Raw genomic sequence first — 23055 nt, forward strand, 5'->3', positions numbered from 1 at the left:
TATTAGAAGTCATGGCCATCATGGGAATATCTGTACAAATTAAGACTGACAATGCCTTATCATATGTCTCTAATAAAATTAAATATTTTTTGCATATTATAACATAAAGCATATTACAGTTTTACCACACAATCCAACAGGAAAAGCAATTGTATAAAGATCAAATTGAACTTTAAAAGAAATGCTAAATAAGCAGAAAGGAGTAATAAAACCTCACAGAGACAGATCACATAATTCCTGATTAACTCTAAATTTTCTAAATTCTACTGAGAAAATAACAAGAGCTGTGGAGAGACATTGAGCAATAGAAAAAAACAACTGAATTAAATCAGCTTGTGTTCTTTAAAGATGTGTTAACCTCAGAATGGAAACCAGGATATGTGCTACATTGAGGTAGGGGTTTTGCTTTTGTTTCCAAAGAAGAGTTATGGATACCATCAAAATTAATGAAGATTTGATTTGAACAGGACAGATCTCTTGATTAGGAGAAGTGATTGTTCATCAACCAATATGGTGATTCATGTTGAAAGGAAAAACTCACCAAATTAGGGTCAGGACAGGGTTTTGTTTTTGTCTTTATGGGCGAATAGAAATTACATCTTAAGGATGTTAAGTACCTTTGGACAGATAGATATCTAAAGAAGGAGGGAGAACTGTCTGAAAACTTTACCAAGAGAAGAAACAATCTGGCATGATGGTATAACTACTTCTACAGGTTAAAATCTCTTTAACTTTTGAAATATTTATTGTCCCAACTCAATTTTAAAACTAAAGGTGGCTTTGGAGTTAGAGTGTAGCTCTCTCCTCTAAACCCAAGCATGTTGTTAAAAGAAAATTCAGAGTCTCTGTCTCACATTAGAGGATTTGCTTGGTATGGGACAAATGAAAACCAAAATCTAGGAATTATTGTTGTCACAAATCTCTTTTCTTGCAAATTTAATTTGACTCTTTAAAGTTTTTATTTAGGTATATTACTATCTTAAAAATTAAACTTTCCACTCTGATATTAGTGAAGTTTAAGTTTTCCACAGTGAACAATAAATTTTCCTAACAGTGATCTTTGAAGTCTACAAAAGGATAATGGGACCCCACAACAATGATACTACCTGAATCACTATAATGCCTTTAAGCCAATAAACACCATCCAAAGATTGGTTTTGGACTACAAACTGCTCAATACAATTCTAAGGTGGCTAACTGAGATGGTCCACTATCCTGCACCACTCCAGCCAGAACTTCAGATAAGCTTTATCCATTACTCAGAGGCTAACTACAAATGTTGTAGCTAGTTCTACTAAGACTTAACCATGATTTCAGTGCTTTCCTCTTGAGTAAATGCTAAGTTCTAGACATATTGGTAAATGCAGTTCAAGGCGAATCACCTATTTATTGAAAACACAGTGTTTCCTATAAAGGAACTCACTGTTGTATTTACAATCATAAGTGCATTTGAAAGACATGTTGCCTCTTTGTTTAGAAACACAGTAATTTTCTTAAAAGCAAAGTCACTGTCCTAGTCATATTCAAATAGCCTGTTGAAAGACAACTTGCCTCTGTCACTAGCAAGTACAATGCATTGTACGTAAGAAAACCTGCTGTTCTTATCATGTTCCTAAGCAAAGTTGGAAGAAAAATCACCTCTGTTAGTAAAAAACACAGCTCATTTCTCCTGAGTAAACTCTCTGTTCTAGTCATATTAGGAAATACAGTTGAAAGAGAAGTGACCTCTTTATTGAGAACACGGTGTTTTCTTGTAAGGGAACTCACTGTAGTATTCAGATTCATAAATGATGTTGAAAGATGTTTTCCTTCTTTGTTTAGAAACAACAGAGCTGAGTGCAGGCCCAAAGACTAGGCAGCATATTCTTTCCCTACCCCACTCATCAAACCAATCATCCCTGGTGGTACCAGTGACCACTGGAGGCATAAGTCCACCCTGCACCAATTGGGACCAGGTAAGGCCCCACCTCCAGACTGGGCAGAGCAGTTCTCTAATTCCTAGGCCTGACGGGCACATTCTGTGCCCATACCCCCACCCCCAGCCAATGCAGCCCTAGAGACTGGGCAGCAGATTAATTCCCCACCCTACTAATCAAAGCAATCATCCCTTGCATCACCAGTGACCATAAGAGCCATAGCTCCACCCTGCAGTGAATGGAAACAGGTAAGGCCCTATGTCAGCATTGGACAGACAAGGTCTCTAGCCCTAGGTCCCAGGGACACATTTTTTGCCCTTCCCCACATCCCTTGGAGCCCTAGGGATCAGGAAGCTGCCTTTTCCCTGCAGCACCAGTGACCACCAGAGCCATTAGCCCACCCTGCACTGATTTAGAATAGCTGCTCCCTGAGACAGAGCCTACTAGCACCAGTTAGACTAAGAGCTGCTCCCCGAGGCACAGAGTCTATCAGTACTGATTGGACCAAGAGCCTCTGATTAGACCAAGAGCTCTAATTGGGCCAACAGTGTCAATTGGACCAAGAGTAGCTCCCTCAGACACAGACACAACTTGCACTGAGTGAAGGAAGAGGTGAGAAGATGTCAGTGCAAAAATATACTCAACAACATAAATATCAACATGGCACCATCAAAATCTAGTGGTTCTACATCAGCAAGACCTGAACATCCCAACACAGAAGAAGCAGAAGAAATTGACTGTAAAATGATTTTAAGAAGACGATAGAGGTCTTTAAAGAGGAGATGAAAAATTCTCTTAAAGAAATCGAGGAAAAGACAAACCAAACATTGGAAGCAATCAATAAATACCTTAAAGAAAGCCAAGAAATAACAATTAAGAGGTGAAGGAAACAGTTCAAGAATTGAAAAATGAAATAGAGGCAATAAAAAAGACACAAATTGAGGGAGTGCTGGAAATGGAAAATCTGAGTAAACAAAGGAACTACAGATGCAAGCATAACCAACAGAATGCAAGAGATGGAAAAGAGAATCTCTGGCATTGAAGATATGATAGAGGAAATACATTAGTCAGTCAAAGAAAGCACTGAATCTAACAAAGTCCAGGAAAGCTAAGAATAATAGAGATAGAAGAAGGAGAATACCAAATCAAAGGCACAAAAAATATATTCAACAACACCATAGAAGAAAACTCTCCCAACTTAAAGAAGGAAATGCCTGTGAAGATACAAGAAACCTACAGAACACCAAATAGACTGGATCAAAAAAAAGTCGCCTCACCATATAATAATTAAACCACTAATTTAAAGAATAAAAAAAATATTAAGAGCAGCAAAGAACAAAGACCAAGGAACACATAAAGGCAGACCCATCAGAATAACATCTGATTTCTCACTGGAGATTCTGAAAGCAAAAAGGTCTTGGACAGATGTTGTGCAGACAGAAAGAGACATGGATGCCAATCCAGAGTATTATACCCAGCAAAACTCTCAATCTCCATAGATGAAGTAAACAAAACATTCCATGAGAAAACCAGATTTAAACAATACATATCCACAAATCCAGCCCTGTAGAAAGCACTAGAAGAAAAAAAAATCCGCCGGGCGGTGGTGGCGCACGCCTTTAATCCCAGCACTTGGGAGGCAGAGCCAGGCGGATCTCTGTGAGTTCGAGGCCAGCCTGGGCTACCGAGTGAGTTCCAGGAAAAGGCGCAAAGCTACACAGAGAAACCCTGTCTCGAAAAACCAAAAAAAAAAAGAAAAAAAAAATCCAATCTAAGGAAATTAGACACACCCATGAAAACACAGGCAATACATAATCCCACACCAACAAATACCAAAGAAGAGAAAGACACAACACTACCACCCAAAATTAATAAGATTAACAATCACTGGTCATTAATATCCATTAATATCAATGGTCTCAATTCACCTATAAAAAGACACAGGCTAATAGAATGGATATGAAAACATAATCCATCCTTTTGCTGCATACAAGAAACACTCCTCAACTTCAAAGACAGATACGACCTCAGAGTAAAAGGCTAGTGAAAGACTTTCCAATCAAATGGACTTTAGACTTTAATAAAATAGATTCAAACTAAAGTCAACCAAAAGAGATGGGAAAATTATATATTCATCACAGGGAAAATCCACCAAAATGAAGTCTCAATTCTGAATATTTATGCCCCAAATACAAGGACACCCACATTTGTAAAAGAAACAATACTGAAGCTTCAATCACACATTAAACACCACACACTAGTAATGGGGTATTTCAACACCCTGCTCTCACCAACATACAGGTCTTCTAGACAGAAACTTAACAGAGAAATAAGGGAATTAATAGATAATATGACTCAAATGGACTTAATAGATAGCTACAGAACATTCCAAACTAACACAAAAGAGTAAACACTTTTCTCAGCATTCCATGGAATTTTCTCTAAAATTGACCACATGCTGGGTCAAAAAGCAAATCCCAACAGACACAAGAAAAATTAAAATAAACTCCTGTATTTTTATGAGACCACCATGGCTTAAAGTTAGATGGCAACAGCAACAAAAATTACAGAAATCCTACAATCACAGGGAAACTGAATAATGCCCAATTGAATCACTAATGGGTCAAGGAAGACATAAAGAAAGAAATTAAGATTTCCTATAATTTTATGAAAATGAAAGTAGAACATACTCAAACTTATGGGACACTATGAAAACAGTGCTAAGAGAAAAATTCATAGCACTAAATGGCCACATACAGAAGATGGAGATATCTGACAATAGTGAATTAACAGTACATCTGAAAGTTCTAGAAAAAAAAGAAGCAAACTCACTCAGGAGAATAGATGCCAGGAAATAATAAAATTGAGGGCTGAAATTCATTAAATAGAAACAACGAGAACCATACAAAGAATCAATTAACCAAAGAGTTAGTCCTTTGAGAAAGTCAACTAGATAGACAAGCCCTTTTCCAAATTAATCAAAAGACAGAGAAAGAGCATCCAAATTAACAAAATTAGAAATGAAAAAGGAGATATAATAACAATGAGTAATTCCAGAGACTCATCAGGTCATGCTTCAAAAACCTATACTCAACAAAACTGGAAAGTCTGAAAGAAATGGATGATTTTCTAGACAGGTACCACATACTAAAGTTAAATCAAGACCAGACAAACTATTTAAATAGACCAATAAAGTCATTAAAAGTCTCCCAACTAATAAAAGCCCAGGACAAGATGGTTTCAGCACAGAATTCGACCAGATTTTCAAAGATTTAATTCCAATACTTGTCAAATTCTTCCACACAGTAAAAAAACACAAAGGACATTCCCAAAAGCTTTTGGTGAGTCTGCAGTTACTCTGATACACAAAGCACACAAAGATGCAACAATGAGGTTACAATTTTCCCTCATGAAAATTGATGCAAAAATACTCAATAAAATATTGGCAAACTGAATCTAAGAACACATCAAAAATTATCTACCATGACCAAGTAGGGTTCATCCCAGGGATGCAAGTGTGGCTCAACATATGAAAATCTATCAATGTAATACATCACATAAACAAACTGAAAGAAAAACTCACATGATCATCTCATTAGATGCTGAAAAACCTTTGAAAATTCCAAAACCCCTTCATGATAAAGGTCCTGGAGAGATCAAGAATACAAGGAACATACATAAACATAATAAAGGACCCTAGGAGGAATGCATGGATCACCCAGCAAAGGATAAATAGATGAGATGTAATGAGCAAATTGGGGGTGAGGGGTAATAGAGGGCAAGGGATGGGGTATGAGAACATAGGGGAATGGGAGGTTCAAGTTGGAACAGGTACAGACTGGGAGAGCAAGGAAAGAGATACCATGATAAATGAAAACATCATGGGAATAGGGAGAAACAGAGTGCTAGGGAAGTTCCCAGGAATCCATGAGGATGACCCCAACTTAGACTATTAGCAATAGTTAAGAGGGTGCTTTAACTGGCCTACTCCATTAATCAGATGTGTGACTACCCTAACTGTCATCATAGAGTTTTCATCCAGTGACTGATAGAAGCAGATGCAGAGATCCATGCCCAGATACCAGGCCTAGATCCAGGAGTCCAGTCCATGAGAGAGAGGAAGGATTCTTTGAGCAAGGGATATCAAGATCATGATGGGAAAATGTACAGAGACAGTCAGCCAAACTAGTGGAAGTGCATGAACTGTGGACCAATAGCTGTGGAGCACCCATGGTACTGGACTAGGTTCTCTGTTTAGGTGAGACAGTTGTTTAGCTTGAATTGTTTAGGGGGCTCCCATGCAGTGGGGTTGGGGCCTGTCCCTAGTGCATGAGCAGGCATTTTGGAGCCCAGTGCCTATGGTGGGACACCTTGAGCAACCTTGGTGCAGGGAGGAGGTGCTTGGACCTTCCTCAAATGAATATACCTGGCTGTGCTGACTTCCCATGGGAGACCTTCCCATGCAGGTGGTGAGAATGGAGAGTTGGTTGTGGTAGAAGGCTAGGGGGCAGAAGGAGGGAGGAGAGGGGATCTGTGGTTAATATGTAAATGAATAAAAAATTTCTTAATAAAAAATGAAAAATATATAGAAAAAAGACAACACAAAAAAGAAGCAACAGAGTTTTTCTTGGAAGCAAATTTACTGTTTTAGTCACATTGATTTACAGAGACAAAACCAAACTTGCCTCTGTTACTAGCAAGTACAATGCATTTGATCTAAGAAAAGTCATTGTTCTCATCTTATTTCTAAGCAAAGTTGAAAGAGACAGCACCTCTGTTACTGAAAAACACAGTTCTTTCCTTTGGAACAGACTCCCTGTTCTAGCCACGTTGGTAGAGGCAGTTCAAATAGAAGTCTCCTCTTTATTGAAAACATGGAATATTTATTATAAGGGAACTCACTGTGGTATTCACATTCATAAACACAATTGAAAGACATGATGCCTATTTTCTTAGAAACAACAATGCTTTTCATGGAGGTAAAGTTAGTATTCTTGTCACATTCATTCAGGTATACAGATGAAAGATAACTCCTCTCTGTTACTAGCAAGTACTGTGCATTTGATCTAAGAAAACCCCATTGTTCTTAAATTCCTAAACAAAGTAGAAAGAGAAATTGCCTCTGTTAGTAGAAAACATAGTATTTTTTCCTGAGAAAACTACCAGTTTTAGTCACATTGGTAAATGCAATTCATAGAGAAATCACCTGTTTATTGAAAACTCATTGTAAGTAAACTCATTCTTGTTTTCACATTCATAAATCCAGGTGGTAGTCATGCTGCCTCTTTGCTTAGAAAGAACAATACTTTGCTTGGAAATAAAGGCATTGTTCTATTTACAATCATAATCACAGTTTAAAGACAACCCGCCTATGTTACTAGCAAGTATAGTGCATTGGATCTTAGAAATTCCACTGCTCTTATCACATTGCCAAGAAGAATTGAAAGAGAAATAGCTTCTCTTACTATAAAACACAGTGATTTTTACCTCATCAAATTCCCTCTTCTAGTCACATTGGTAAATGCAGTTCAAAGAGAAATTGCCTCTTTTTTGAAAACATAGTATGTTTCTTGTAAGGAAACTTAGTGTTATATTCACATTCATAAACACAGTTGAAAGCCATGTTGCCTCTTTGCTTAGAAACAAGAGTACTTTTCTTGGAAGCAAAGTCACTCTTCTAGTCACAATCACGTACACAGTTGAAAGATAACTTGCCTCTGTTACTAGCAAGTACAGTGTATTTTATTTAAGAGAATCTATTTTTCTAAAGAACAATCAGACTACAACTCACACAACCATGGAGATTATATGTATATAGCATGGGGGACCCTAAGATGACTGTGGCTTATAATAAGTTTTGGTTTTACTCAATTACTGAGCAAGACTCAATGAAATATTTCACAATTAAGATGGGAATACATACTGTATCAAGCTGATAATAGAAAGGTGGATAAATTGATCAATTTGAAAAAGTGAAAAATGAAAAAAACAAAAAAACAAAAAAAAAGAAAAATTTGAACTGTTTAAAAAGAGCCAAACTAACATATTTTTCTGGAGTAAAAAAAAAGAGGGGGAACTGAGGACTCTTCATTCCTCTCCACATTCTAGTCTTTCCCTTGTTTTATATATTTTAAATTTTTTTATCGGTGATTTCTGCTGGAGTATCCACTGCAGATAAGCACTGGAGGTCTCCTGTTGCAAATCACCCTCTGGAACGATGGAAGAATCTTTCTACTAGCACTTGAAGGAGAACGGATCTGGTGTTGGTGTAGGCCCGGGATTCTGTTTATGTCTTTCCTCAGGACAATGAGGTTCCTCTTTGGATTCCTGAGTGCTGTGTTCGTCCTATGACTGCTGCTGAAACCCAACATGACAGAGACCTATTGGGCCTTAGTGAAAAACTCTCCACTTCCGACGCCAATGGGGATTGAGAGCCCAATATGGCCAGCTTTGGCAAGCATTAACATAAGCCTAGGAACTGTAGCCATGCTTTTGGTTTCTCCAGAAGAGCTGCCAGCCTAAGTCGTGCTGGGATCAAGAAAAATGGGCCTTGGCTGTTCATGTTCCTGGAGTTTTATCCATGCTAGTGGATGTCCACATGCTCCAGAAGAGAATTTGACATTGCTACTGCTGTTGTTGCTGTTATAGCAGTGGTGGCCACTGCTGCTACTATTTCTGGGATTACCACTTCATAATTTCTTACTACAGCTAGCACAGTGGAGACCCTGGTGGCAAAAGTAGCTACAACAGTTAATTAATCTTTCATTCTATTGGCATGATAAATTTAATTCAATAGTTATATACATTTCAATTGGCTTTGAAAAATATAAACTTATAAACTCAAGTTCCATTTACTTCTGGGATACCATCTTACAAGGACTCCAATTTGCAGTAAGGCTGGTTAAGGAAGGGAATGGCTCAGTTGCCTTTAGCCTACTGGCTATGGGTGAAATAGGACCTCTGTTGGTCTTTTCTGTGTTGGACACACAGATTGCAAGCCCAGTGCCACTTTGAGATCTTTGGCAGCAGTTAACTCTGCAACTCACACACGATTGAGCCTGAATGATAATGAGTATTCAGAGATGGGTAATGCCTGGGGGGTGCTTACCAACCTTAGACACAGCACCTGTGTTTCCTGGGCTGGCATCTCCATGATGGGTAAGGTGACCTGCTGACTTCCCACACAACCTAAGTCAGAAGCTCATTTATTAGTAAAAGGGGGACTTGTAGGGCTCTGGCCCCCGTTTTGGGTAACTATTGCCTTGCTTGCTGACCTTGAGCTTGATGTCCTCCCTATGCTAATTCCCTGCCAGGTTCCACCCTCCTGAATGTTTAAGGGAAGTTCCTTGTCTGTGTATCATGCATAATGGGCGTTAACAGCTTAGATGCAAGATTGTAAAACATCAGTAGCGAACTTCTGCCCTCCGGGGTTCTCCCATTGTGCTGTAAGCCTGTATTTAAGACCTCTTTCCTCCTTCAATAAACAGCATTCGGCATTAAAAAAATATATTTTTCTTTTCATGGTCCTAAGCAAATTTGAAAGAGAAATCACCTCTGCTACTAGAAAACACAATGATTTCCTTTGGTGCAGACTCCCTGTTCTAGTCACATTGGTAAACACAGTTCAAAGACAAGTTGCCTCTTATTGAAAACACTGTTATGTTTCTAGAAAGGGAACTCACTGTTACATTCACTTCATAAATGCAATTGAGGGTCATGCTGACTCTTTCCATAAAACAACATTGCTTTTCTTGGAAGCAAAGTAACTGTTCTGGTCACATTCATATACACAGTTAAAAGACAACCCACCCCTGTTGTTAGCAAGTATAGTGCATTGGATCTAAGAAAACCCACTGTTTTACTTATCATATTCCTAAGTAAAATTGAAAAAGAAATCACCTCTGTTAGTATGAAACAGTGTTTTTGTCCTGAGAAAATTCCCTTTTCTTGTCATATTGTTAAATGCAGTACAAAAAGATATTACCTCTTTATTGAAAACATTGTGTTTCTTGTAAGGGAACTCACTGTAGTATTCACATTCATGAACACAGTTGAAAGACATGTTGCCTCTTTGATTAGAAAGAAGAGAGCTTTACTTGGAATCAACATCAATCACACTATTCTAATCACAGTTATATACATAGTTGAAAGACAACCCACCTCTGTTACTAGCAAGGACAGTGTATTGTATTTTATAAAACCCACCATTCTTATCACATTCTTAAGTAAAGTTGAAAGAGAAATCACCTCTCTTACTCATAAACACAGTGCTTTTCTTCTGAGCAAACTTCCTGTTCTAGTCACATCGGCAAATGCATTTCAAGGAGAAATTGCCAATTATTAAAAATGCAGTGTGTTTCTATTAAGGTAATTCACTGATTTATTCACATTCATAAACATATATTAGCTCACAAAACTTTCTAGTGTGCTTTACACAGCAGGTTTGAATTAAAGGATGGCTTGACCACAAACATGATTACCAGGTGTCTAGAATGATCTGCACTTGACTGTGCTGGGGTGGGGTCTTTGCTCCACCTCTTGGAATTACTTTTAAAGTTCTTAGAAACTGGCACAAAGTGCTGATGGTTTTTGACCCAGGCCCTCTGAGCTATCCTGTGTTTCTAATTGTCTCTCTCCTCTATACTTCTATCTACATACTTCTCACTTCTGTTTCCTCGAGTACCCTGGGGAAAAGGTGGAGAAGGTTTCCCTCAAATGCCATCAGAAACAGGGATCAGGGACTTGGCAAAAGGAGGATTTGAAGACCCCGTGGGAAGTTAGGAAATGTCCAGTTATGGAAAAATAGGTGGGGGTAATCTAGTTTTAGGATTGAAATTGCCTAGAAGTTGCCCTAGTGAGACAGCAGCATAGATTTCTCTCTAACAAGGTTTCTTTCATTTTTTCTCTCTCTTAAAATTATATCTATGAAAAATAAGGAAGATAGAGTGTAGTAATATGTTGTAGAAAAAACTTAGAAAAGTAGAATGTAGGAATGTAGCATAAATTTAAACTTAGAATAAGATAAGTAGCAAAACAGAGGAACTATGTCTTTCATTTTCTAACTATGGTGCCATGAACACAAACTGGGTGGGAAAAATCTATCAAAGAGGAAAAATGTAGAGAAAAAGTTTCCTGTGGTAAGCGTTAGGTCTCAATCAGCAGGTGAAAGAATTTTCCTTGAGGCAGATGTGGCTGAAATAAAAGTTTTCACTCTGCTGATGCTGCCACTGTATGGAAACACCATACTCAGAGAATTAGTTTCTTCTTGACCATGAGGCCAAAGTTTAGAGAATAGAAGTCTTGGAAAAATGATGGTCTTTCTCAAAAACTGAAAACTTTCTTGGGAAAAATTAATCTCTCTCTAAAAAAACTAAAAGCTTTTCAGAACTTTCTCAGATTTTCTTTATGTAAGGTCAAGAATTTAACACACATGAAAACAATGTCAGTATGGGAAATCACCTGTGGTTTGCTCTAAGAAAAAACAAAAAGACCTCTTGGAACTAGACAAATTCTCTCTGGTAGCATTGTCTCTTTCAAGCTAATATTAGAAAAACAGCAGCCCAAAATCCCCCTGCATCTAGAAACTAGCCATAGATGCTTGGAAAAGTGCAGGCAGTGAGCTGAAGAGAGCTGAGCTAGGTAGATTCCTTCATGATGGGAGAAGCTGCTGATGCAGAGAAAGCACTAAAGTTGAGCTGTGCCTGCTGTGTTTACAGCTTCAGGGGGATTTGCAGCTTGGTAGGAGATAAACCTACCAAGAACTGTCCCGGAGAAGAGCTCTCTTTTCTAACAGGGAAAATACCTTTCTGAAAAAGCTTTGTTTCAAGTGCTTTTGTTTTCTTTTGCTGAACCAGTAACTCAGAAGAACAAGCCCTGAGGTAATTTTGCTTCAGGCACTAAAGGACCTGCTCAAATATATGCAAGTACATGGGTATAATTCAGTTCCAGAGCCTGTATCAACCAAGAAAAACATATAGCCAGACCAGCACAGGGATAACAGACATTTGCATTTTTGAAAAGCAAAAAGCTTGACTCAAACATCATGTGCTAAAAGCAGAATCTTGACTTTAGCCATGTAAAGGGAAACAGATGTGACATACTCGAAAGGCATTGTGGGAAACATAGTCCATAAGGTCATTTGTAACAGCAGGCCAATATAGAGAATTACACCATGGGAAATGTAGTTTAATCAGAATAAAGTGGTGGCACTGCCCAGAAACTCTGTTTCTTCAGCTCAAAATGAAGTTTCTGTTCCAAGCAATGTTAGAAAGTTTAGCCTTACCTCTTGAGAACTAAGGTAAGATGAACAGCTTGTCTCTCAGGAGATAATTAACATGCTAATACCAGTTATCAACAAATCACTTTAAAATCCTTAAGAAAGCAAGGGAAAGCAGTCTGCATACTGAATATTGCTTTAGATATGAAAAAACATATGAGCAAATAAAAAAGTTCTTTGCCTCTTGAACCGAAAACCTGCAAAAAATGATTCCTTTGCAAATCTAATAGGGAGACAAGGAAACTGGCATTCAAAAAGAAAAGACTGCTTTATAGATGGGTACAAAATTTCAGATAGTCTAGCTGTCTTACTAAAGGTTGAAAAGCTACAACTAGAGTCTCAGTTAAATAACTCATCATCAGAGTGTAGCAAGCCACTAATAAAAATAACATCAGGGGCTGAGAAACTAATAAATGACATGAAAATACTAAATCATGAAAATGTTCTTCCTCAAAGTAAGCTAATGAAGGATGTGTTTCATGAAACAACATCTCCATTCTTTTTTTTTATAACTTTTTTTTTTTTTTGGTTTTTCGAGACAGGGTTTCTCTGTGTAGCTTTGCACCTTTTCCTGGAACTCACTTGGTAGCCCAGGCTGGCCTCGAACTCACAGAGATCCGCCTGGCTCTGCCTCCCAAGTGCTGGGATTAAAGGCGTGCGCCACCACCACCTGGCTTAACATCTTCATTCTTGACAACTTTGAACAGTAGCAGTTTTGGTGAACAAATAACTTTGTCAGAAATATTGAGCTAATTAAAATCTATCAGAAACATCACAATTATTAAAAGTACTCATGAAAAATACAGCTTTAAAAAAATTAAGAGAAGGGGAAATTGTCTGACAGTTTGGTGAGGAGTATCGAGCAGAGAAATGTCAGTTCTGATGACACTCTTCTAGAAGAACTGGAGTAAAAGAGCAGTGGAACCAATGTTCCTAATATTGAGGTTCCATCTTGCAGTCTGGAAATAGTAGTAGGATAAGGAGGCCTCTAGACTGATGAGGAATTTAGGTTGAAGCTTCAGCAATGTTTTTGGTACACAAGGGAACTTGCTGAAAGTTTCAGGTCTGGAATCCCACTCCAACATAGACAATTATCTTCTCCTGATGGGAAATTGACTCTTGTGGATTTGCCAGCTGAGCAATGCAGAAACAGAATGATCTTTAGGAGGTTTTTCTCCTCATCTGTTTTCTTACCTTTTTGGGCTTGGTGTAAACTGAGATAGCTCTTAATAGAGTATTTATAAAAAAATCTGGATCGCATAAAGTACTGTTTAGCAGCAGTACTATTTCTACTTTCTAAATGAAGTCTAAAGAATATTACTCTCTGTCTTGCTGGAGGATAATGTAAAATTCTATTAGATGTTTGATAAGTTAGTTCTGTTAAGAAAGTCTTTCTAATTGTTCTATAATTTCCTCTTAAACATAAGCTTGGTAAATAGTTCTTCAAAGAAATATCTTCTAGATATGTGCTAAAGTTTGTAAAATACAGTTTTGTTATGAATATAAGTTTATAAAATAGTTATATATATTTTGTTTTTGAATATAAGCTTGTAGGAAGTATAAATAAGTATATATTTTTTTTTTATGGATTTTTTTTAAATTTATTTTAATTTATTTTGCAATACAATTCAGTTCTACATATCAGTCACGGATTCCCTTGTTCTCCCCCCTCCCGTGCCCCTCACCTTCCCCCCAACCCCCCCCCCCCATTCCCATCTCCTCCAGGGCAAAGCCTTCCCCACAGACTGAGGTCAACCTGGTAGACTCAGTCCAGGTAGGTCTAGTACCCTCCTCCCAGGCCAAGCCAAACAATCCTGCATAGGCCCCAGGTTTCAAACAGCCAACTCATGCAATGAGCACAAGATCTGGTCCCACTGCCTGGATGCCTCCCAAACAGATCAAGCCAATCAACTGTCTCACCCATTCGGAGGGCCTGATCCAGTGTGGACCCCTCAGCCATTGGTTCATAGTTCATGTGTTTCCATTCATTTGGCTATTTGTCCCTGTGCTTTATCCAACCTTGGTCTCAACAATTCTCGCTCATATAAACCCTCCTCATTCTCGTTGATTGGACTCCCAGAGATCCACCCAGGGCCTAGTCATGGATCTCTGCATCCAGATCCCTCAGTAGTTGGATGAGGTTTCTAGCACAACAATTAGGGTGTTTGGCCATCCCATCACCAGAGTAGGTCAGTTCGGGCTGTCTCTCGACCATTGCCGGCAGTCTGTTGTGTGGGTATCTTTGTGGATTTCTGTGGGCCTCTCTAGCACTTTGCTTCTTCCTGTTCTCATGTGGTCTTCATTTACCATGGTCTCCTATTCCTTGTTCTCCCTCTCTGTTGTTGATCCAGCTGGGATCTCCCGCTCCCCCAAGCTCTCTTTCCCTCGACCCTCGCCTTTCATTACCCCCACTCATGTCCAGGCTGTTCATGTAGATCTCATTCCATTTCTCTGTCATTGGGCGATCCCTGTGTCTTTCTTGGGGTCCTGTTTTCCGGGTAGCCTCCCTGGTGATGTGAGTAGCAGACAATTCATCCTTGTTTCATGTCTAGTATCCTGCTATGAGTGAGTACATACCATGTTTGTCTTTCTGAGTCTGGGTTACCTCACTCAGGATGATTTTTTCTAGATCCATCCATTTGTCTGCAAACCTCATGATGCCATTGTTTTTTTCTGCTGAGTAGTATTCCATTGTGTATATGTACCACATTTTGTTTATCCATTCTTCAGTTGAAGGGCATCTGGGTTGTTTCCATGTTCTGGCTATTACAAACAATGCTGATATGAACATAGCTGAACAAGTGCTCTTATGGTGTGGTTGAGCATTTCTTGGGTATATGCCCAAGAGTGGTATAGCTGGATCTTGGGGGAGATTGATTCCCAATTTTCTAAGAAAGCGCCATATTGATTTCCAAAGTGGTTGTACAAGCTTGCATTCCCACCAGCAGTGGAGGAGAGTTCCCCTAGCTCCACATCCTCTCCAGCATAAGGTGTCTTCAGTGTTTTTGATCTTAGCCATTCTGACAGGTGTAAGGTGGTATCTCAGAGTTGTTTTGATTTGCATTTCCCTGCTGATTAGGGATGATGAGCAATTCCTTAAATGTCTTTCGGCCATTTGAGTTTCCTCTGTTGAGAATTCTCTGTTTAGTTCTATAGCCCATTTCTTAATTGGACTGTTGGGCATTTTGATGTCTAATTTCTTGAGTTCCTTATATATTCTGGATATCAGTCCTCTGTCAGATGTGGGGTTGGTGAAGATCTTTTCCCATTCTGTAGGCTGTCGCTTTGCCTTGTTGACCGTATCCTTTGCTCTACAAAAGCTTCTCAGTTTCAAAAGGTCCCATTGATTGATTGTTTCTCTCAGAGTCTGTGCTACTGGTGTTCTATTTAGGAAGTAGTCTCCAATGCCAATGCGTTCAAGACTACTTCCTACTTTCTCTTCTAGCAGGTTCAGAGTAGCTGGATTTATGTTGAGGTCCTTGATCCACTTGGACTTAAGTTTTGTGCACGGTGATAGATATGGATCTATTTGCAGCCTTCTACATGTTGATATCCAGTTTTGCCAGCACCATTTGTTGAAGATGCTTTCTTTTTTCCATTGTGCACTTTTGGCTTCTTTGTCAAAAATTATATGTTCATAGGTGTGCGGATTAATGTCAGGGTCTTCAATTCGATTCCATTGGTCCACATGTCGGTTTCTATGCCAGTACCAAGCTGTTTTTATTACTGTAGCTCTATAGTAGAGCTTGAAGTCAGGGATCGTGATGCCTCCAGAAGTTGTGTTATTGTACAGGATTCCTTTGGCTATCCTGGGTTTTTTGTTTTTCCATATGAATTTGAGTATTCGACTTACATTCAACATTTAGTTTTCAAAAACTCACATTCAACATATACTCTTTGAACTGCATTTACCAATGTGACTAGAACAGATAGTTTGCTCAAGAGAAAAGCTCTGTATTTTCTACTAACAGATTCAATTTCTCTTTCAACTTTACTTACAAACATAATAAGAACAGTGGTTTTTCTTAGATCTAATGTACTATACTTGCTAGTAATGAAGGCAGGTTGTCTTTTAACTGTGTATATGAATGTGACTAGAACAGTGACTTTACTTCCAGGAAAAGAACTTTTGTTCAAAGCAAAGAAGAAACATTTCTTTTAAGTGTGTTCATGAGGGGAGACATGTTCCATCTTTTTCCCCCAGGGTACTCTTGAAGAGGGAGAAGTGAAAAGTATATAGATAGAAGTATAGAAGAGAGAGAGACAGAAACACAGGATAATTCATGAGGGCCTGGATCAAAACCCACCAGCCTCTTCTGTTTCTTCTAAAGGGCTTTTAAAGAATGCCAAGGTGTGGAGCAACATACATTCCCCCAGCACATCCAAGTGCAGACCATCCCAGACACCTGGTGTCCATACAAATGGCCAAGTCATCACCTAATGCAGGCTTGCTGTGCAAAGCAAGCTCTGATCTCAGTAGGAAGCTTTTGTAAGCCTACATATGTCCCTCTTCTTAATTTTCAAAGAGCCCCTCAGGCCCCTCAGATACATTGGGTCTTTTTCAGGTCATCTCCTTCAGCTAGAAAACCCTTACCCACGTTGGAGGAACAGTTTCTATCAAATGTCCTCTCTTATGTTGGGAAGCTGGCAAGAGAAAGTTGCTCATCCATGACTTTCAACCTCTGGTAGGAGGGGGTACTAAGCTTAACTTAGCACTGGCCCAGGCTTCTATTGAGCTTACAATCTTCACAGTGATCTCCATAGCTGCCACACTTCCCAGTACAAGAGTAGAGGATGATAGAGATGTCATATCTTTTTTGGAATGGGACTTAAGATGTCTATAGCAGCCTTAGATGTGCCAAGCCCTTTTGAAATCAATAAATTCTTGATGCAAACTGCATCAGATAAATTACATCAAACTTAAAGATTCCATTAGCTTTTACCAATGGATTCATTAACATCAACATAATTATAGTATAAATCTTTCTATACATATTTACAACTAGCATGACTAATTACTACATGTATTTACACCTAGCATATCTATTTACTATATGTATTTACACTTCTTAGAAACTTCCACCACTATACATATTTACATTTTACAAACTTACATTAAACATTTCGACTTACATTCAACATTTAGTTTTCAAAAACTCACATTCAACATATACTTCCTGCAAGGCAACTCACTGTAGTATTCACATTTATAAGCACAGTTGAAAGACATTTTGCCTCTTTGTTTAGACAGAGGTTTTCTTGGAAGCATAGTTACTGTTCTAGTCACATTCCTATACATAGATGAAAGATGACTCATATCTGTTACTAGTAAGTATAGTGCATTGGATCTAAGAAAGACCCATTCTTCTTATTACCTTCATAAGCAAAGTTGAAAGAGAAATTGCCTTTGTTACTAAAAACACAGAGCTTTTTGGTGATATTTTATCAGTGTAACCCAATAAAGTATCATAGGGAAAAGGCAGCCACTATAGAAAACATAGTATAGTAAACAATGGTAGCATATAACTTTAATCCTAGCATTTGGGAGGCAGAGATCCATTCGGATCTCTGTGAGTTCAAGGCCACACTGGGAACAGAGCCAGGCATGGTGGCACATGCCTTTAATCTCAGCACTAAACACGGAGGACTGGAGGTCTATACAGACAGATAAGAAGTGATAGAGCTGAGCACAAAGAGGAAGTAATGTAGCTGGACAGAGAGGGGAAGTAAGAGGTCGGGGACAGAAAGGCATACAGGTGTGGGTATACAGGAAGTAGGTCTTTCTGGAGGCTGAGGGTTGGTAAGGTGAGGTTGGCTGTGACTTGTACTATTCTCTGATCTCTCAGTTTTAAACTCAATATATGGCTCCTGGTGTTATTTTAATAAGACTGACTAGTAATTTGTCTTACATCTGGTGCCCAATGTTTGTGGCATAAATTCACTAAAATGCTGCTTTCTTGGGGCTCAGGCCCAAGGTGCACATGGCCAGACCAAAAAAAAAGCCACTTGTGTACTTACAGGCCCCTAGCTCAGGCCTAAGCTGCACTCTGCCAGAGTCTCTACACCACATAGGCTGGAGTCTCTTTGACTTTTCTTCTCGTGGTGGGTTGTGAGTTCTCTCTGGATCTCCATCTGCAATTGCTACCACACTAGGTAAGCTGCCTTGAAACTCCCTCAGATTTCTACAATTCTACACCATCGGCAGACTTGGTGAGTCAGTTAACATATCTTAAAGGGAGGAATTACTTAAAAGGGAATTTTTTTCACACAAAAAAATGGGAAACATTTTTACAATGAAGGAAATTTGGTCTCTGTTTGATAACACATTAGACAGTCTGAAAATAGAAAAAATTAAATGAGAGGATAATTAATGTTGATGCGATCTACATAACATCAATTATGAATGCTATTTGTTTGATCACTTTTATTTTACCATTAAAAAGGTTGGTTAATTTGAATGCCAAGGTAAAAGTTTTAGAAAAACTTGTTAAAAGAAATCATAGATACATTCATACCAATTCAGAAGAATTTAAAATGAACCTATTTCAGCATTGAATTATATGGTTACAGAGAAACAACCTGTTTTCAAATAACCATATTTAATCTATCCAGTAACCTTACAAGAACTGCCAAATACTCAAAGCTGTGTATGAGTTAATGACTTCTGTGGAAATGTTAGATTTGAGGAGATTTAAAGAAGCAATAGTCTCATATGATATGCATTCTCCATTTATAAAGCAGATGTAAACTCATGGTCAACTTGTAATACAGTTATCCCTCAGGACTGGAAATATTTGGGTATAGCAGCTCTAGACTCTGGGTCACAATTACAATAGAGAAACTGGTGGAAAGATCGAAATTTCCCAAGATCAACTTCTTGAAGAAGACGATTTTGGTGATATATGAAGATAATCTTTATATGATGACTACACCCTAATTTTATGCTGAATGGCAGCCCTCAATGCTTGGGACAGAACTGAAGTAGGAAAATTGAATCATTTACAAAAGTTATACAGGGCACAAAAGGAACCTTCACAGATTTCTTACAAAGGTGTCTTCAGCAGTATAAAGAATGATACCAAATTCAGAAGCTACACAGATAATAATTGGATCTCTAGCTTTTGAAAATGCCAATGCAGCATGCAAAATAATTAGACCTTTAAATGATAGATGAGCACCCTTGGAGGAATTGCTGAGATATAATTAATATTGAATCTCATGGCAATGATGATACTTGGATAAGAGAGGTCATTTCCAGAGGTCTGAAAAAAATAATGATGTCAGATGTTTCAATTGCAGCAAACAAGGTCACCTAAAAAGGGACTGTAAACAGGGCATTCCTAGAAACAATGTTTCTTCAAGGAACAATGGCAACTGAATACTCCCTTCTGGATTATGTAGAAGGTGTGGGAAAAGCAAACATTGGACTAAAGGATGTACATCAAAAAGGGATAGAAAAGATAATCCTTTGCCTTTGCTGTCAGAAAACTCCATGAGTGGCCTCTTGCAGACCTCCATGGCCAATTCAGATCAGTCCTTCCCTGTTATCATTGAAGAAACCCTTTCCCAGAGTAATTAAATAACCAAATGCCTATTGTGAAAAAAAAAACGATAATGCTCTGGGTAATAGAACAGCTATAGCAGAGAAAACAAGAAATTCAGGAGAAACCATAAAGAAAATTTTTTTGGCAAACTTCTATAAATGAATAAAGACCAAAATTAAAAATATGAATGAGTGCTATTTTCATCGAGGCTCTTGTAGACAAAGATGCAGACATATAACAATAATTGCACCAGAATCTTCTTATCAAAATTGGCCTCTTCTGGAGGTAAATATTCAACTGTTAGGGATTGGAACATTATCTCAAGGAAAACAGAGCACAAGATGGATTGAATGTATATGGACAGAAGGAAGGACAGAGAGAAAAATTAAAGCTACATGTGGCTAATATGGCTATGAATTTATGGAGCCATGATTTATTGCAACAATGGAATACCCAGATTAGCATTCCTCCAACCTCAGAAACAAACCATAAACTAACATGGTTTTCTGAGAAAAATATTAGATTTTATGAAGAACAGTCACCAGACACTCAGATTGTGCACAACAGCTGCTGATCTTTCAAAGACACCAACAGCTATATCTTTAAAATGCTTATCAGACAAGCCTGTATGTGCTCAGCAATGGCCTTTAACAACAGAGTAACTGCAGGCCTTAGAAGAGCTGGAACAAAAGCAGTTAATGTTTGAAGAAGTAAAGAAAATTTGCCTTGTTGGGGATTACAAATTTCTCCCAAAAAGATACAAAGAGGAGATTCTATTAATTATTTAGGATATAAAATAGGTCTAAAGAGACATTTCCCATTTACAGACTGTTGTTGGAGTAAAAAGTGATGAGCTGAGTAGTTTGTTCAAAACCATAGAGGGTGACAAGGACTTAAATAGTCCAAGAGAATTATCAGCTGAAGCTGAGAGAGAATTGGCCTTGGTGGAAAAGAAAATACCAGATGTATATGTGGATCAAAAGCTTGATTGCATTTTGGCTATTTTACTCTCTAAACATTCTCCTAGAGGAATTTTAATGCAGAGGGAAGATATTATATTGAAATGGATATTTCTACCAAATGAACAGAGTAAAAAATTAAAAACTTATGTGGAAAAGATCTCTGAGTTGATTTTAAACAGAGAATTGAGACTTTGTAAATTAGCAGGAATATACCCAGTAGAAATTGTAGTACCTTTAACTAAGAATGGAATTGACAGATTATGAGCAGATAGTGAAGCTTGGCAAAGAATGTGCAGTAACTTTTTGGGAGAGATTAACAACAAATATCCTAAAACAGATAGAATTAAGCTTAAAAAGAGAGCTAGCTGGATCCTGCCTCACATTGTATTGGAAACACCAATATCTGGAGGTTTTACATTTTATGCAGATGCAAAATAACAAGAAAAAACAGGTTACACATCAGAAAATTTAAGTAAAGTGGTTCAAAGTCCTTATAATTCAGTTCAAAAATTGAAACTGTACGCTATTCTGTTGGTATTAATAGATTTTTCAGAAACTCTCAACATAGTTACTAACTCTCAGTATGCTGAAAGTGTGCTCTTACATATTTAGACAGCAGAATTTTTCCCTGATGAGTCAGAATTAACTTTACTATTTATTCAATTACAAGATACAGGAATCTTATATAGAACCCACATCCAATCCCATACAGGTCTGCCAGGCCCTCTAGCACAAGATAATGATGAGATCAACAAATTATTAATAGGAAATGTGCTGGAGGCCTCAGAATTTTATAAAAAAAATCCTGTCAGTTCTAAGGGTTTAAAAAAGGATTTTTCCATAACCTGGCAACAAGCCAATGAAATTACAAGGAAATGTCCTACTTGTTCTTTTTACAAACAATCTCTACTACCAGCAAGATGTAAACCAAAGGGTAGTCAGAGGAATGAAATCTGGTAGATGAATGTGTTTCATTTTGCAGAATTTGTAAAATTGAAATGTGTACACCACACCATTGATACCCATTCAGGATTTCAATGGGCACCTGCTCTGAGTTCTGAAAAGGCTGATTCTATAATTATGCATTTGCTAGAAATTATGGTCATCATGGGTATACCTGTATAAATTAATACTGATAATATTCCAGCATAAAAGCCGGGCGGTGGTGGCGCACGCCTTTAATCCCAGCACTCGGGAGGCAGAGCCAGGCGGATCTCTGTGAGTTCGAGGCCAGCCTGGGCTACCAAGTGAGTCCCAGGAAAGGCGCAAAACTACACAGAGAAACCCTGTCTCGAAAAACAAAAAAAAACAAAAACAAAAACAATATTCCAGCGTAAGTCTCTGTTAAAATGAAACAATTTTTTTGCTTAGTACAATATAAAGCATGTTACAGTTATACCACATAATCCTAAAGGCCAAGCAGTCATAGAAAGATCAAATTGAATGCTAAAGGATATGCTAAAAAACTCCAGAAATAGGTTATATAGTGCTTTATTAATTGAATTTTCACAATGCTAACAAGAAAGGAACAACAGCTGTGGATAGACATTGGATAATGGAAAAAAACTACAGAATTAAGTCAGCCTATATACTTTAAGGATATGCTGACCTCAGAATGGAAACTGGGATATGTATTACATTGGGGACAAGGTTTTGTTTTTGTTTCTACAGGAAAATAAAAGGTATGGATACCATCAAAGTTGATAAAGGTTTGATTTGGACAAGAGAGACCTCTTAATTAGTAGAGGTTATAATCCATCAACCAGCCTAACCATTCAATTTAAATTAACTTAATATAACTAACAAATTCTTTTCATTTAATTAGATATGACTTGCCAAAAGCAATCCTCCCAAAGTTAAAGTTGAGGAAGGATTTTTGTTTTTGTCTTTCAGGAACATGAAACATTCAGATAAGGAATTTGAAGAAAGTGGACAAATGAGACATCTGAAGAAAAAGGACAAATCACCCAGAAGAAATGTCCCAAGACAAAGAGTAAATTGGCCTATTGACCTACCACATATAAAATTTCATGTCTTCCTAATGTTTGTTTCTGCTGTTCTCTACAGACACTTAACACAAATGGCTTTTATGTAGTCTCAGTTCAATTGAAAATTAAAGTTGGCTTTGAAGTTGGAGCATGGCTCTCTCCTTCTTTAAATCCAAGTATGCTTGTTAAAAGAAAAAATCAAAATCTCTATATCATGTCAGAAGGGGCATCTGATATAGGAAATAAGGAAACAAAATTAATGGACTATTCTATTGCCATGAATCTCATAATTCTTTGGTTCTATTTAGATTCTCTAAAACTTTACAGTATGAATTTTATATCAAAATTCATAAGATTAATACATATATA

At 37.9% G+C, this 23055-nt stretch overlaps 1 pseudogene; it reads left to right on the top strand.

Moving 5' to 3' along the window:
* LOC128094742 (zinc finger protein 431-like) overlaps positions 1-22834 on the top strand; it is a 102263-nt pseudogene extending 79429 nt beyond the window's left edge.
* Positions 22835-23055: the final 221 nt, after the last annotated feature.

This window comes from Peromyscus californicus, unplaced genomic scaffold (assembly GCF_007827085.1).
Source record: "Peromyscus californicus insignis strain IS unplaced genomic scaffold, ASM782708v3 Scaffold_4__1_contigs__length_199733344, whole genome shotgun sequence".
NCBI classification, from domain to species: Eukaryota; Metazoa; Chordata; class Mammalia; order Rodentia; family Cricetidae; genus Peromyscus; species Peromyscus californicus.